Genomic DNA, 14521 nt, shown 5'->3' with positions numbered 1-14521 from the left:
AGACAGACTTTGAGTTTTTTAAGAGTCCACGTCATCATACGTTTTTTTTTTTCTAAAATTCTACACTCACATTTGTATTGAATATATCTAATTTTGAAATTAATCACAGATGCGAAAAAAATGTAATTTTCTACATTTTTTATTTTATTATTCAAAATTTAGAACAAATGCACAAACTAGTTATCTAAATACATGTAATGAATGATATTGATACATAGAAAGAAAAAGAAAAAAATAATCAATGATATATATTATAGTAGAATAATGACGAATCAGAAAAAAAGATACATTTCTCAGGGTCAAAACTTTTTAAACAAAGTATTTGGTTGCTGTACACGATTTCTGCCAAAACTTGTTTATCTAACTCTTTTACAAATACCGATGACAAGGCGGTTAATTTAAAAGTCATTGAAGAATAGGCATGAATACAATCAATAAAATGCATCAATTTGTGTGTAATCTTACAAGATTAAGATAAATTTACTGTTCTTGTAGTCTTTGTCACTGAACTGACATACATGTAGTATATACAATTTAAAAAAAATGATATGTATAATAATGAACAGAATTTAAACCCCTTAAACATTGAATGATCGAGGTAAGAAATTTTATCTGTTTGAATCTTTTCAATTAAAACTGAAAATAAGCATGACTCTTCTTTCCGATTTAAATATCCATAAAATTCAATTTAGGTATGAAAGGATTGTTTGTTGCATTGTCAAACTCAAATTGATGTCAAAGATTGGATATTGATAAAACCTGTTTTATGGCAATTTTAGGAAAATTTGTTTTTTAAATAAACAGTGAAGAAAATAAGGTAGCCTTGACGTTCATATTTTTAATATAAAATATTTTAATAAGTTATAGAAATCAAGACAATGTGCATCGTACTGATAATAAAAAAACTGTCTGGTGCCCTGTTTGTGGGAATAACTTTATGTATAATGAAGTAAATTCTTCCTGAGAATAATCAATTTGAGGTAAAATTACATGACTGTGTTTTGATTAAATATTTTAAACACACGTACTTAATGATCAAATGAAAGGAATAGTAATTGATTATTTATTTGTGCACATAAAAGAATGACATTTATCGATAGATGTACAGCTTGAAACCTTAAACAAATATCGTGTATTTTGCACAATGTGACATTAGTCTTAATCCTGACATCCACATCATATTCGCAAAACACTAAGCTGCATACGTCAGAATATCCAGGATCGTGTTTCTTTTTAATTCTAATTTTTTTGAAGAAAGCTATTCAGGTCAATTACTTAGTTGCATTCAAAAGTTTACATCAGAAGCATCAACATGGTTAAATACAGTGCAGGGTGTTTAAATGCTCAAAAGACAAGGAAGTAAGTCAAAAGAGATGTGCTTTTTAGCTCACCTGAGCCGAAGGCTCAAGTGAGCTTTTCTGATCAAAATTTATCCTTTGTCGTTGTCGTCGTCGTCGTTGTAAACTTTTCACTTTTTCATCTTCTTAAAAACCACTGGGCCAATTTCAACCAAACTTGATACAAAGTTTCCTTGGGTAAAGGGGATTCAAGTTTGTTCAAATGAATGGCCACACCCTTTTCTAAGAGAGATAATTATGAATTAGAGAAAAATTAATGGCATTTAAAAAAAAATCTACTTCTAAAGAACCACTGGGCCAGGAAAGATGAAACTCATGTGGAATCATCCTAAGGTAGTGTAGATTCAAGTTTGTTCAAATTATGACCCTAAGGGTAGGTGGGGCCACAAAGGCTAATCAATTTTTTACATAGGAGTATATAGAAAAAAATCTTTAATAAGTCTTCTCAAGAACCATTAGGCCAGGAAAGATAAAACTCATGTGGACTCATCCTCAAGGTAGTGTAGATTCAAGTTTGTTCAAATCATGACCCCCGTTGGTACGGTGGGGCAAAAATGGCCGATTAAAGTTTTACATAGCAATATATAGGAAAAAATCTTTTAAAAATCTTGTTCTCAAGATCCATAGGAGCAGGAAAGATAAAACTAATGTGGAATCATCCTCAGTTTATTCAAATCATGACCTCCGGGGGTACGGTGGGGCCATAATGGCCGTTAAAAGTTTTACATAGGAATATATAGGGAAACCTTTTAAAATCTTCTTTTCAAGTACTTCAAAACCATGATTAATAATATTTATATGGAATCATCCGCAGGTAGTGTAGATTCTAGTTCGTTCAATATGATCCCTGGAGGGTTAAAATTCAAGCCCCCCCCCCCCGCCCCCCAACCTCAGTAAACTTTCAGTTTTGATCTGATATGTGCTTTTTCCTCAGCCGATGTGCTCAGGTGAGCGCTGTGGTCCTTGAGATAGGGAGAAAAATAGCATAAGGTTAGATCCATAAATCTTGATGATCGGGCGTCTGAGTACACCAGAGCGTATTCTTAATATTGTATTGTTTTATAGTATTACAGTGACGACACTATATATGAATACTCTCGCCCGAGATTATTCTAAAAAAAATTAAGGCACAGTTACAATTACAGACGGTCTGCAATGACAGACAAAACAAAAGAAAATTACTGCAGGTGAATTATAAAGTATGTTTAAGTACTATTCAAGCGGTGCATAGACACAAATGGGCTCAGAAGGATAAGCATTAAGCATGCACCGTTATTAAGTTTTCTTTCGGTGATCTCTTAAATTGTAGATAATTCATTTATCTCATCAATTATCTGATGTGCGTTTTGTTTATTCTCTTTCATTTATTATTACATGTGCATGTAGGTTTAGGTGCATGCAAAAGAAAACTTATTTTCAGTGTACATTCTTATTATGTAGCTAATACATATACAAGTCAGTAAAATAATTAGATATTTAGAATGCACCAAACACATAATCTTATTTTTCTTAACTACCTAAAAACACTTATATTGTTGTCGCCTTCGTGATGCAGTGGTTAAAGCGTCTGCTCTAACATCAAGTGTAAGGAGTTAATCCTTACGTCACCGTATAAATCCGAAGTTAAAGCAAAGAACACACAAAATAGCTTTTGGAAAGAAGTACTGGATATATTTTCAGAATTTTTAAGTTTGGTAACATGCAACTTGAACCAGGGAGATATTTATTAGAACCTTTCTGGTATAATAATAAAATTATAGTACAAAATATGTATGTTTTTTTCAAAACCATTGTATGAAAAAGGATTTATTGTAGTTGGTGATTTATTTGACAGTAATGGTAATTTTTTATGCTTTGATGATCTTGCCCAAGAATACTCCTTAAAGATTCCTTTTACTTTATAAAAAGAGCAATTTCGCATTCTCCGTCTAATGTTAGAAATATAGGGATTAAATCTATCATGAGACCTTGTCTGCCAAAATTTATGGAAATTCTCAACAAAGATAAAAAAAGGTTCTAAAACAATTTATGATACATACATGACTCTGTGTATATATACTTCACCAACATGTAAACAAAATGGGGAAAAGAATTGCAGTTACATCAGGAATTTAACTTGAATTTAACTGGAAACTGATTCATAAAAAAATATTATTCAATAACAAAAGACACAAGACTTTTATGGTTTAATTTTAGAATTGTACATAGGATTCTTTGGTAAAAATAAGTACTTATTTTTGTCTAAAATTAAGGAAAATGAGCTCTCTATGTTCTTTCAGCAAGATGTTGAATCAATTACACATATTTTTTTTATTGTCCCAAAGTAAATCCAATTTGGTCTCTTTTAGAAGAATGGATATTTGAAAAACTGGAAAAATAATCAAATTTGATGTATGTACAGTTATACGCGGCTCTTCAACAGAAGACACAGCTATCAATCTTATATTGTTACTTATTAAACAATACAATACAATACATTCTCTTTGGAAAGTTGCATTGTTTTTCTTGAAATTTTCTCTGTTTTTTTTTCCAGATTAATTTATAAAAAAGTTTTTTTTTCCAATTCTTTTATCCACTTTTTATCCGGCTTTGGGAGAACAGTAAATAAATGTGTTAGTTTGCATAAGAATATACTTTTTATTACTGTAACCTTCCCTAGTGGAGTTAAATTTCTTTTTGACCAAGAAGTGGTTTCCTTTTTAATGTTTTGAAGACATTTCTCAAAATTAAGTTGTTCCATATTTTTTAGGTCAGCAGTATATGTGATGCCAAGAGCTGAAAAAGGTTCCACTGTCCACTGAAGTCCTGTTTCATTACATAGAGTTTTTCTGGAATTTATTTCAAAACCTATCCATTTTGATTTTGTTTTATTAATACTTGGTTTAAGTCCTGAGAATTTTGAAAATTGAAAAAGAAGATCTAAGGCACTTTTTAGGCTTTTTTCTGAACCATCTAAAAACATAACTGTGTCAACTGCATATTAAAGTAAACATATTTTTTCCTCACCTATTTCTATTCCATTTATATTTTAATTTTGTCTAATCATATATCCCATAATCTCTGCACACAGGTTAAATATATATGGGGAGAGACAGATATCCTTGGCGACAACCTCTACCTATTTTGAAGAATTGTGAAAATATACGTTTTGAATTACACATAGTTGAGTTTGATTATATATAGTACTTGTATCCACTTGATAAGGTCAGGACCAAAGTTAAAAGTCTTTAGTGTTTTGTACATAAATTTCCATGAAACCGAATCAAAAGCCTTCTCAAAGTCAATGAGTAAAATAATTCCTGGTATATTTCTTGTCTTTGTACTTTGAAGTACATCGTAGAATAATCGTGTATTTTCACCAATAAATCTATTCTTAAGAAAACTTTTTTAATTGTCGTGTATAAGATAATCTAATACGCATTTTATTCTATTTGCAATACATGCAGAAGCTATTTTATATGAAACATTGAGCAAAGATATTGGTCGCCAATTTTTTAAAAAGTCTCTTGGTTTATCACCTTTTGGTAAGATTGTTATAATTCCTTGTTTCTGAGTGGTGGATAATTCTCCTTTTTGAAATCCATAGTTAATTGATCTAATAAGGAACTGCCCAATATCTTTCCAAAAAATATTCGGCTGTAAATCCATCACTTCCTGGACTTTTATCAGGTTTCATGTTTTTTAATGCTGTTAAGGCTTCAGCTTTAGTTATTGTACCTTCTAACTGACACCATATTTCTTCATTTAGAATTTTAACGTTTTCCATGTTTAAAATACTTTTCAAGTCGATATCCTGTAATTTATAATCCGAACATGCATATACCTTTGTATAAAAGTTTTCAATTTCTGATAAAATTTCAGATTGTTCTGTTATTATAATACCACTATCTTGAATTAATTTGGTGACTGTTTTATTTATAAAATTCTTTTTTTCCAAGCTTAAAAAATATTTTGTCGGCTTTTCCCCTTCTTCTATCCACTTAACTTTTGTTCTCACGAACAGACCTTTAACATAATCTTTTCGTATATCTTCCAACCTTCTTTTACATGTTCTAATTTTTCTATAATTTCAGGTGAATTATCAGTATTTCTATTATATTCGAGCTGGGATATTTCCTCTTCCAGTATTTTAACTCTATTTTCTTTTTTTCTTTTTTAAAAATTAACAAATTGTGGCCCCTCTTATGCTTATTAACAATTGTTCAAAAAATTGTTGGTCATCAATTAAAAAAGATAAAAATTCATTTTCTATTTCATTAATAGTTCTGGGATTGTAAGGAGAGGCCATATATTGTTTTTTTTTAGTGTAACAATTAACTCCTTAACAAGTTCAATATATTTCTTATCAGTAAGCAAGGAATTATTAAATTTCCAAAATCCTTTCCTTTTACAAAGTTTGAAAAAGATATAAACAGCTCGACAATGGAGTGATCTGATCTGTATCCGGGACTTATATTGACTTTTTCTACAAAAGCCATTAACTCATTAGATATTAAGAAAAAAATCAAGCCTAGGTTTTTTTGTAGGATTATTTTAGAACCATGTATACCTTCGGAGTGTCTCTTATGTTGCCCTCCAGGGATCTATAAGATTGTTTGCTTCTTTTATGCTTAAAACTACATCTCTTGATTTTTTACTGTTTACTTGATTATAGTTATAATAGTCGTTTACTTGATTATAGTTATAATAGTCGAGATTTGGATCCTGCACAAGATTAAAGTCACCAGCAGAGATAACAAATTCACCATCAAAATTCGAAATGATATCGGAAATAGATTGAAAAAAATGAGGACAGTCCTTGTTAGGACCATATACGTATATTAATAAGTAGAAAGTCATATTTGTTACAAACATTGATTTCAAATATTATATAGTTTCCCTCCTCGTCTTTCAATTCACTTTTAGCATTATGTTCAAAATTATTGCTTAACAGTATGGCTGTTCCTCTGGCATCAGATTTTCCAGGAGAAAAATAAACATCAAATCCCCAGAAACTCTAATTTAATCATAGTCTCTTACAGTAAAATATGCATCTTGTAAGAAGTAGATTGAAAATTGTTTTTGTTTAAGAAAGTTCAATACATCTCAGTCTCCTTTTCTCAATAGAGCCTAACCTCTGCAGTTGAGGGACATCATCTTAATACTCATTGTTTAATGCACAGTAGATAGTAAATAATTATATATTATTTTAATGATTGAGAAAGGAATATGATCTAGTGATACATGAATATAAATATATAACCCTCCAGCCGCACGAAATAGATACATACACACAAAAAAAGAAACAACACATACGAACACACATGCGCAAAAAAAAAAAAAAACAAAACAAAAAAAAAAAAACACATCCACAGACAAAAAAAAAAAAAGAAGAGAAAATAAAGAAGAGAAACAATTTTGATAAATTCCTCGTCTACTGTTAGCCCACCTCTACGTGGTTTTAACGTTATATTCGTTAATACAATTGCAGGCAATTGTTTGTGTTCATAAATCTTTCCTTAAAAAATGGAGTGGCATGCCAACAGATAACAAGAAAATTAACGAAGACTCTGTCTGTTACCTCACATTTACAGCAATTGTCGGCAAGACACAACGAAAGAAGATACCCGTCCTTTAAAAGAAAGCTCATGCATATATTATTAGATTGACATGTAAATAATCTTAACTTATTCAGATATTCAAGTGATATTTACAGAGCTACGTTATAGTATACAATTAACAATTTTTTGAAGAAGACTTTAAATATTTTTGTAAGTATTTCTATGAGTTTTTAACAACTTTTATTAGCAGCATAAGGATTCATAGAATTAATTTACATTAGGTGTATATGTAATCTATCAATTTAGCTCTATAATAAACGTGATTACTAAACTTTTCTATCGTTAAGCCGGTTCACTTACTCACGCAGCAATATACCTTCATCACCTAAATAGTATTACGTAGTTGATATATCTCAGTTGGTTCGCAAAAGCATGCTCTATATATAAACAATCTTTTACGACAAATACAGTTTATCATTGAGTCAAATGCTGACTGACGTTTTTCATACTTATTGTTAGTCCATTCCTTATACACTGAATTGACGACGGATTTTTCCGTTATTTCCAGATCATGACATGGAACACAAAGTCGGTGTGACCGGTCGGAAGGGCTGCTAACTCCTCCATAGTTCCTGATTCAACCTCCGATGTTTTGAAGGGCCGTGTTTGCTCCACTCCTATTTTGTATTGTTTTATCCACTTTTGATCTTGAATACTTTTTTTTTTCTCCATAACTTTTATCGACAAGGTATAATTAATTTAAAATGCTTATTTCCATTTTGATGTCGATACGATATATCCCAGTCAGCTTGAGACAAAAGATACCTCAAAGTATGGCACACCTCTTTCAAATTGAAATATTTTACTATAGAAAAAAGACGTTAAAGGTAATCTGACCAACCAGAGCTTTAAGACTAACGTGATGGCTCTAACTTTTCAATCATCGACTTTCCTTACTTACGCAGCAATAAACCCTAATCACCTGCATACGGAATTTATGTCTATCAGTTGTTTTGATACGCAGCAGCATGTTCTACGTAAAACAATTTCTTAAACGAGATAAATCATTGATTAAGAAGCTGATGAAACAATGATATCAACAGTCTCGTATGAATTCAGCAGTATTTTGGTCGAAACAACTATCTTTTCAGCAAAAACAATCTATGTTAAATTCAAATGCCGGCTGATGTTTTTCATACTATTTGAAAGGCCATGAATAACACCAGAGATTGTCGACTGATTGTTGTGTTAATTTCCAATCACAAGGAGCACGTGGCGGTTGTGACCGATCGGCAGGCACTACTGGACGAAAAATGCCAAGAATCCCAAATTTTACTGATAATGTTTGATCTTCTACTGATTCTGTTGGTAAAGATTATTATTCTTTTTTTCTTCTACTTCCTAGACGCCAACTTTGAAACCTCATATCTTACTCATTTCTCAATTGATTTCGCTCAAATTTTCAGAGCTACTAGAAGTTACTAAACTCTATAAGAATATTGTCAAAAATTTCAAAAAGTCACTTCCGGTCTTGAGTTATTTCCCTTTAAACGAAAATTTATAGGCTTTCGTTTCCAGACAAAGGCTCAGAGACGGCTAAAGCTGGAGCAGAAATTCTACTGATTTTAGATAATAAAAGGATTGAAGTTGTGCACATCGGTTTTTGTTTTTCGAATTCTCTATCCAAAATGGCGCTAGATAGAGTTCAAAAATTGGAACGCTTAAAAGAGCCAAAAATTACTTATATTTTGCTTTTTATCTTCTAAACTAAAAAATATTTTGTAAAAAATATCTAGAACACAATTTGTGCAAAATTAAAAGATCTTTCAAATGATATCTAGGAAAAAGGGCTGACCCCTAATTTAAGGGATCTAGAGGGGCCAAAAGTTTTTTCCAGATATCTCAAAAAGTGTTGAGAATTTGTTATACATCAAAGAAGTAAAGTTGTTGATAATCTTTGGTAAAATCTACTGATGTCATCAAAATACCTCCTGTGACGTCACTTCCGGCCAAACCGGAAGTAGTCCGAAACTGCATATTTTTGCCGTTTTTGACATGTTTTGGGGAAATATTTGTCACTGGAAGCATGAAACTTAATTTTCCGTCCGTCGACGTCACTTCCGGTCAAACAGGAAGTAGCAAAAAATGGCTTACTTTTGCAATTTTCAACATAGATTTGGAAGATTTAAATCATTAGAGACATCCTTTCTCTTTTTTTTTTAAATAAAAGTTACTTCCGGTCAAACAGGACGGAAGACTTACTCGTTGCTTTGCAATGAGCTTTGCTCTAATTACTGATACGGTGCTGTTCTTGCTGATAATTACTGATATTTACTGTTATTATTACTGTTGTTGCTGATAATTTTAGTTGTTGCTGATGAATACTGATAATTACTGTCGTCTTTACTGCTGAGTCTGATAGATACTGATAAATACTGTTGATGTGCTGTCGTTGCTGAGATTTACTGATAATTACTGTGTCCACGTTTCTTAAGCTGGGAAGGAACTAATATAGAATTAAGGGCTATAAAAACTTTTATTTATTACTTTCGTTTATTTAAATAATCATGAAATTTTCCCATTTCTTTTTAAATGTTCTGCTAATGACAAAAATTAAACACTGATCTCAATACATTAATATAATCATACTGTTGTGAAAATGCCGACAATAATTAAATGACATCTTCAGCGTATATTAGGCAAATGTTTTCTACAAATCTATGAAAATAGTAACTATGATTTATCTGTAAGCTAGATGAATGGAATAATTGGTGTATATTTTTACTGAAGATATAATTTATAAAATTTTCCGTAAAGAAAAAGAACATGAGACTATCTTTTAAAAATTAACTTCATCACCGCCCTCTTCCTACTCCAAGAAAGGGTACGGAGATCAGTGATGTTTATTTTTCAATAATAAGAAATACATTGTAGTTCTTACTGGGTGGGGAAAAAATCAGGATAAAATATCTTTCTTGCAGGTTAGAAAAGTTTGATTCGCACCGTTTTCACTCCGTCAACTGGTCTAGAGAGGACAATATTCGCTTTTTAAAGATCACCTTTCATAGAGCTTTTTTTTTGTTTTATTCCTCAAAGACTTTTTTTCCATATTTTACGTGTTTAGTTTTCTGGGACTCTTATTGTCAATTTTTTTTCTCGAATATGAGAAATTTTATACTTTTTTTAAGTTGATTAAATTAGAGATAAAAAGTAGGGGCGAATAATTATGTTCAATTTGAAGGCACAGCTTCCTCTTTATTTATTTTGAATTTAATTTATTTATCTATTTATTTATTTCTGCACGTAATGTAAGTGTTTGTAGACTGTCCCAGAATATAACTCTTCTACATGCACATGTACAAGGTACACACACCACATGTGAAACCGGCAGATAGGGGCTTATTAAGATTTAGTGTTCAGAATCCCTGGTGCCGATATAAGTGCAGAGGTACACAAGTGTTAAAAAAATATAAAATTTTGATGTCGACGATTTATCAAATTTCGTGACACAAAACATTTTCATTCATTATGTCTTAAAATCTTATTATTTTTTTAAAGTTAAATTCATGAAATGAGAATTACAATTTAAATAAGATATGAGACCTGGTGTAATCTATTATGTTAATAAAGTTAATTATCAAATTGATCGATTTCAATCTTGGATGATCAAATTGATTTTCATTGATCAGAAATCAATGATCAACCTGTGATTTGGCTGTGCTGTGTATACATGTCGTTGGCCCCGGGGTAGAAGGGGGTACAACTTGTATATTCCATGCAAATTGTAGTGGCAGCGTAACAATGGTCACTTATCACCTATTGTTCTTCGTTTGCGGCTACCGGTGTACACAATAAACAAACGACCTACATTGTACTTGCTACTTTGAGCAGAAACAATCTTTACCAGTTTATAAAAAAAAAATCCTATAATTTTAATTTTGACGAATAACATTGATATAAAAAACTTGAGCAAAATAGGACAGTGCAGTACTAAAAGGAAAAAAAAATTAATGAAGTTTCAGTTAATGAACGTTGTACAGAGTTAATAATTATTTTTATTTGCATAATCTATCTGTCTAAGCTGAGTAATCTATTTCCTTTTACGCACATTTCTTGATATAAATCTAAAAAGAATACTCCGGGGAGGGTGTCTTCTGTAAATGATGGTTTGGGGCCCGTGAAACGGACATGAGAAATTGATACGGAACATTTGACTTCATCTTATAATTAAAAAAAATTCTGCAAAATGTAAATATAGATTTAAAAGAATTAGATGGTTTAGTGAAAGCAACGTTTGAAATAATATTAGAATTATCTATTCATAATTCGGAAACAAGGAAACTCGACATCAATGAATCCGAAACAAAAATCTTTTATGAATTTTGAATGTTGGTAAAATGACGTTGTTTATATCACACTCATGAATAAAATTCCTGTTTTGAATTTTGTATCGTTCATTTATTCTCCAAATTAATTATACGTGCATGTATATAAAAATATGAAATAGATGTAAGCAATTATAACATGTATGATGCATAAAATATAAAATTAAAGAATTAGCCTTTCGCCGTTAACAGCATTTCATCCCCCTTTCTGTGCTACATTCAAGTAAAATCAAGTCAATAAGCGTCCAACCTGTACTGTTCGTTTATACAAAGGCCCCGGACAAGGGGAACATGGAATGAAAACCAAATTAATGTCTTTGTACAAAAGTATTTTCTACTTTGTAGTACGGCGTAAAGAATGTACTAATAATTGACCCGATTCTCAAAACGAAATTAGAACTCGTACACGTGGTTGACATGTGTATTCCACAACAACAAGCAAGACGACAGTTATGAAAAAAAGAAACTTCCAAATTTATTTAATTTTTCTTTATACTGACTGGCCATGTATAACAAGTTCATATGACATATGAAAGAAATTAAAATAAGATCACATGACTGAATTAGTAAGATGGTAGATCACCGTTGACGTCCGAGGTAATGTGCGAGGTACGAGTCATCCGAGGAACTCCGAGTGCTTTCATACAGTACCTGATTTTTACCTCCTTAAGGATGTACAACACACCTACCCTAAAAAAATTCCTGTCGTTTAATTTTCGTTATTTTTGTATATTTAGTACATGACTATATCTACTGTATGTATGCACATTTTGGACAAAATCGTTCGAGTGGTTTTTGGACAGGAACTTCCAAAAGTTACTCCCCTTTAGTTGTTTACGAGGAGAGAAATTTTTTAATCAATGAACTACTTAAACCTTGATTTGCAAAAAAGCCAGGTTAGATATCAATGTCAAATTTCATTGGCTTATTCCTTTAACCATTTAACACAAAAACATAGTCATCTTTTTGATATACATATCATCAAAACAATTTTTAAAGACCTTAAACTGAAAAACTATGAATTATCTAAGCTTTGAAAATTGCGTATTTTTCAAATTCAAATTTTTTTTTGTGAAAAAACCTGTCGTTTAATTTTGGTAAAAAACTTTCTTTAGGTAGCTGGTAGTAAAGATAATCTTCATAATTTTTTGTATAATTTTTGTACCACCAGTTTTGATTTAATAGCGGAAAATTACCCCACCCCCTTTCTCAATAAATCACGTTCCCGCGCGTCTTTTAGACGGGGGTCGATCACTTTGTTATATGAATCTACAAATACACACTAAAAAAATTAAATTGGAATATTGCTTTTGCTTCAAAAATATATTAACTTACAAATTTAAAAGTTCTCATATGTAAAGCATATTTAAATGTAGATTTTTAGGCAATTTTTGAATACCCCTATCACCCCCACCCCTTCCTTTTTTGCGTCGCAGACCATTAGCGTTTGACGAAACGTCGTTTACAGTGCAAATATACTGGTATTTCGTCATTTGAATCCCGGAGGTATGCATTAATTCTTAAATTCATGAATGCAGAATAAATATTGACTACTCTTTTTATATGTATCAGGAAAAAATACTGAAGGATTTTAGTGTTTAGTCCATATATGTATGTGTTATGCATTCAATATCACATGAAACCTGGATACAAATTCAAGTTTTGTTGAACTTCAATATGTCGATTTCTAATTTTATATCTTTAATTTTATTCTTTAAAAAATGGTGTATGTTTCAATCTCCTGTGATATAAATGGAATAATTGTAGTTTCTTTCATGTCATTATTTCAAACGAGACAGTATGTGGCCGTGGGGATACATCGACATTTGCATAGATGTACACCCCTCATGATATTGTACGCATTTCTTTCGATGTCGTCGCTTCTAAAGTTAGTATGAAAATTCCGTATTCGTCCACATTAACTTCAAAATATCAAACATTAAACTCTTCATCTATTTCAATTTATATCAAATCGCACTTTGATATTTTTTTAAAATCTTATAGGCTACGTTTTGTTTTGATTCGAGGAAATGCGAACCGACATTGTTGACAGAAAGTCAAACGATTTGCTGCAATAGGATATTCATCAATGCAGATAATTTCAGTACAAGTGAACAATTCTTTTCAATTCTATACTTACATTGTGTATATGAGGTCTATAGTATTCAATTCTCGGATTTATCAGGTCTTGCTGTAAATGTATCTGATTCTGTGGAAAACCGTGAATAAAGGGAGGAAAATAAACATCTACATTTTCAGAGTTGTTCCTCTTTGATCAGTAAGGGTCTACATCGATTTTACATTGTAAAAAGGTTTTTTTTTGTTTATTTATTATTTTATTTAATTAAAGAAAAAAAAAAACAATATTCATATATCGTAAATGCTCAAATTGTAATGAAGACCATTAATCGGAATGTTATATAGCCAATTATATACATAATGTGAATTTCTGCAATGTAAAATAAAATTTTCAGAATAAAAAAAAATGCTGCGCTTTGGAAAAAAAATACAATTTATTGTATATGAAATGAAATAAACATTAAGGGATGGTATTTTATGTCTTGCTTTTTACGGAGTTTAATCGGGTTAATTAAAAAATACTTATTGATTGAGTATGGTACGCGCAATCAAAGCCAAGCCCCATATCCCAATTTTCTTTCATGATTGATATACATCGGGATCGTTTTACTCGTCGTTTTGACGCTTTATTTTTGACGTTAAATTTGACGTCACGTCAAACGTTCAATTGAAATCGCAAGACTTATCTCCACCAGTGTGTTGTACGTCTTTAATAGGAGAGTGCGCCTGGAATATAACCTCCTTTTGTAGGAGAGTGCGCCTTGTACCTTAGACATGCAATAAAACACAATGCAAGAAATATATTTATTTAACGTCAAACAAGTTCAAATCTCAAATAAACCTGGCATCATTAGCAGTGGTTTAATGTGGCATCAATTTTCAGTAAGTGTAGCCAGGGGTAGCTCATCTACAAGATGGTTTTTAGTGCGTTTGTAATCCCCGCCTCACTAAAGCCACTGCGAATGATTCCAGGTTTATTCTTGATATTTTGAAACATTTGTACAAGCCACTTGGCAGATAGAGGCTTAAGTTTAGTAAGTGCCATTAATGATTCCTTTCGCCGCTGCTAATACTATTTGTGAGTTTATAACAGCTCCGTTTTCCCGTAAAACATGAATATATTTTTTAACCTTCGAATCTATGTCACTGCCGACAAGGA

The sequence above is a fragment of the Saccostrea cucullata genome, unplaced genomic scaffold (assembly GCF_032062105.1).
Source record: "Saccostrea cucullata isolate Sc308-1 unplaced genomic scaffold, CSIRO_AGI_Scuc_v1 ctg4122, whole genome shotgun sequence".
In the NCBI taxonomy this organism is placed as follows: Eukaryota; Metazoa; Mollusca; class Bivalvia; order Ostreida; family Ostreidae; genus Saccostrea; species Saccostrea cuccullata.
This window is presented reverse-complemented; position numbering follows the sequence as displayed.